This window comes from Adiantum capillus-veneris, chromosome 1, assembly GCF_014529385.1.
Source record: "Adiantum capillus-veneris isolate H3 chromosome 1, ASM1452938v2, whole genome shotgun sequence".
Taxonomy (NCBI): domain Eukaryota; kingdom Viridiplantae; phylum Streptophyta; class Polypodiopsida; order Polypodiales; family Pteridaceae; genus Adiantum; species Adiantum capillus-veneris.
Window position 1 is genome coordinate 97,903,696 of NC_140931.1, and position 3,934 is coordinate 97,907,629.

Below are 3,934 nucleotides of genomic sequence, written 5' to 3' on the forward strand. Positions count from 1 at the left end.
TACTACTTCAGGGGAAAGGCTACATAAGAGAGCTAGAGCAAAGATAGTAAAAGGGTCACTATGGTTAATGAGCTCAAAATCCCACAGTTTATTGTCTAGACAAATGGCATCCATCTCTACTTGTCTAGGAGGAAGAAGAGGAATAGATTTCGAGAAGACTTTAGAGATGGATTTTTCAGCTTTATCAGAATTTGAGATAGCTAGAGATGCTATGGCTTCCCTTTCTGCCGGGTCAAGGAGATCAAGATCAAGTAAGGGGTTAACCACTTTCTCGCTATGTTTGATTTCCAAGGGAGCCGCAGGAAGATTGTTGATGATGAATTACTTATTAACAATAGAGGGAAGGTAATTAAAGTAGAAATCCAAGTCTATGCGATCTTGGAAATCAATGAAGCAGAGAGAAAGAAGAAAATTGTCTAGAGAAGAAAGAAGCTTAGGAATTTCTTTTCTTGCTACTGCTAGAAGGGAAATCCAATCATTGATTGAGGCTATACTAAGAGCAAACAAGTAGTGACTAGAAATGGCCTCTTTTTCAAAATTCAGAAGCTTCTTATGAAAATCTGGGCCTTTAAAGCAAGATAGTATGCACTGAGTCCCCAGTGGTGGAATTGGAAGGTCCTTAATGTCGACGTAGCTAAGCTTAGTCAGGGACGAAATCCATCCAGCCTGATACGACGGGCATCAAGATAAGTATATGCTATTAGTATGGTGCAATTCACTATAGTGACAGTTTGACCAAGGACTACCTAGAATATAGTGTGTGTGTGTGTGTGTGTGTGTGTGTGTGTGTGTGTGTGTGTGTGTGTGTGTGTGTGTGTGTGTGTGTTTACTATATTTTTCCAACTTTACAGAACTATATAGTGAATTGCACCAATGAACTTCAACAGTATTCTTCAAAGCAGGACACAATCATAATTATACAATAACAAAACATGATCATAAATTAATGAATTAATTTATCAAGTATGAAGTACAATTGGCAACTCAGGAGGAGTAGGTACGTCCCCTGGTAGGTGAAGGAGAGGTCAGTACCTGCCACCATCCAAACATCAAAGCTTATTAGAATAGGCTACAATGAATGGGTAGACAAGTATCAAGTGACCCCTGTCACTTGTTATTGTTGTCACACCCCTAGAACAACCCCCTACTACTATCCTGAATTAGTATTTTTTACAATTATAGGTTCGAAAACAACTTTAGCTTTTCTAGGCAAGAATTCTCTAGTCCTATAGGGTTCCATTGTAGGTGATTTAAGCTCCAGTCTTGCCATTTGTATCTTATTATTAATTGCATTCATGTTCTTTGGATTATTATTCACCCTAATCTGTGCAGTCAACCTTATTTTGCTTGATTCATGTGCCAAACAAGCATTCATTTCATGAGCATTGGCAATCATTGTATTATGAGTAAAAAATTGAAAAATTTGACAGAGTTTTGTTTGTTTTTCAAGCAATTTTCAAAATAACCATAACTATAACAAGTCTCCAACCATTCCAATTATCTTCCCGAATATGGTCCATTTTCCTGTAATGAATAATATGTACTCCATAATTGCTCAAAAAACCCAATCATTATACTATTACTTCTCGACAAGCAACCAGCTGTCTTCCAAAAACTTGACCATATATCTTTACAGAACTACCTAATTAAGACCTGCATATGATCGGGTAAGCATGACCCAGTTTTAAATACATATCCCTCGGTTCACCCACAACAACAAAAATAATTTCTAATCAGATTATGTCTTAAAGACTGCAACCACAAAACTCCTCCTACCAAAGTGTTACACTTATGTTAAAAAAGACTTCCGGACTTTTATGCGACTTCATGCAATGCCTATCATTAGAAACCATCAAAGTCCAGCAATATACACCACCATTACTTTTCTCTATATGCATTCCCATTTGTTGCTTAGGTAGTAGTGCAAATCTGAAAAGCAACCAAGCAACCTTAGTATCATCCTTTTTATTTAATTATGACAATTGATCAAGCATGTGTATTCCCATCAACAATCCTGCAACTGGTTTTCGCAACCCTTTCTTTTAAATTCATATTTTATGTTGTTTTTTAAGACCAGCTAATCCTGTCATATTATATCCAATAAGCAAGCACTATTGTATGTTCCATCTCCCATTCCTTAGACCTTTACTATATTATATTTTCGGATCAGAAACTATAATTTCTAAAGGATATCCCAAGTTCAGTTGATCAAGTACAGGTTAATAAGTTACCTATCAGATGTAAGCATACATTATTGGGGAATATGAGAAGAGGGCATATATATCTTTTCAAAGACACTCAGAGTTCTTTAGGCATTACCCATAAGATGAGCAAGTAAAGACCAGTACTTTGCTTAGTAACCCTATACATTATGGTTTAGTCATGCAAAGTGGTCCTACAAGTGGTTTTTATTATACAAAGTTGCACCTTATACACCATAATAAGAACAATATATGAAATCCTTTAAGCTCAACAAACCAACTTTTCAAAAGTGGTATAACCTCAGCTTGGTAAGGAAAAATCATAAGAGCAACCAAACTTAAGCTCCTACCAACTTGCTTGTAGTAATCTAATAAGCAAGATAAAATAACGGCCCTGTTTTAAGTTAGAAGTTACTAAGCTTGTAAAAAGTCATGCAAAACCAGCAAAAGGAATGCCTTATTAGTTAGAGAGGCAAAAAGAGCATAAAACAATTCAGCAGTGGGCAGAAACCCGAGAGCAAAAACTAGACAAATAATTATATGCAGACAAAAGTCCAATGCCAAAATCCACCATCTACTTCTCCAAAAGCACCTACAATAAAAAAACAAAACAAGTAATCTAAACTAACATAATATGGCGGAAGGGGGAGCCCTCTACACGTGTCAAAATCTGCAACATGAAGGCTAAACTCCAAAACTAAAAGAAGCCCATGTGCACACGATAAAGAGGGAGAGAGAAAGAGAGAGAGGCTGCCGAAGGCGGCCGGCCGTACTAGTGATAAGATAAGCACTAGGTAACAATGAGATAGCACACCATCCATTGCTTAGATCAATACAATATCCTCTGTTATGAACAAGTAACCCATAGTGCTAACAAAGAAGGCGGTAGCGGTTTTAGTGTCAACCAAAAATGAGAAGAGGAACCACTGATTCAATTCAGTATAGCCAACTTAAATCAACTCAACTTTGCCAACTTATAATATCCCAAGTAAATAGTATGACACACCTATATCTGAGTAGTAACCATATTCATCCTAGGCATACTAAAAAATCATTGGATTTTTATCAGAAGCAAAAGCATCACATACCAACTTCACCTATAAAAGATTTTTATGAGAGTAAGACCTTAGCAATGATTACTTATTCAAGTTGTCAATAATCAATATCAATAAAAAAACAAAGAATTATATTGTATTCAGTCAAACTATCAATTAGTTTCCAATCTGATGTATGAATTCATGACCATTATATCACCCACAAAAAAAATCAGAAGCACATATGAGAAGAACCTGTGTGTTTAGGCAACATGGTAGAGCCCTTTTCAATTCAAGCTAAATATTCAGTTAATAAGCATATCTAGTGAAGGAAAAGAAACCTGATACGAGGAAGCTATCTTAGCAAGTTCCATATAAGCAGGGGGATTGATATTCTCAGAGTCTCAACAATTGCTACTTTACCACATCTCTCTCTCTCTCTCTCTCTCTCTCTCTCTCTCTCTCTCTCTCTCTCTCTCTCTCTCTCTCTCTCTCTCAAGAAAAACAAAAACCAAAAATTGTAACCAAGCTAAGTGAGGGATGAAGAATCCCTCACCTTGTATATTAAAGGAGAAAGCTCCTCGATCTTTCTAGCATTGTAGTACCCCAATCATGCCAAAATCCAATCAGTAACAGTATGTGCGAGAAAGAACCTGCAAACATAACGAACCCAAGTAGTATAGCCATCAAGGTTATTAC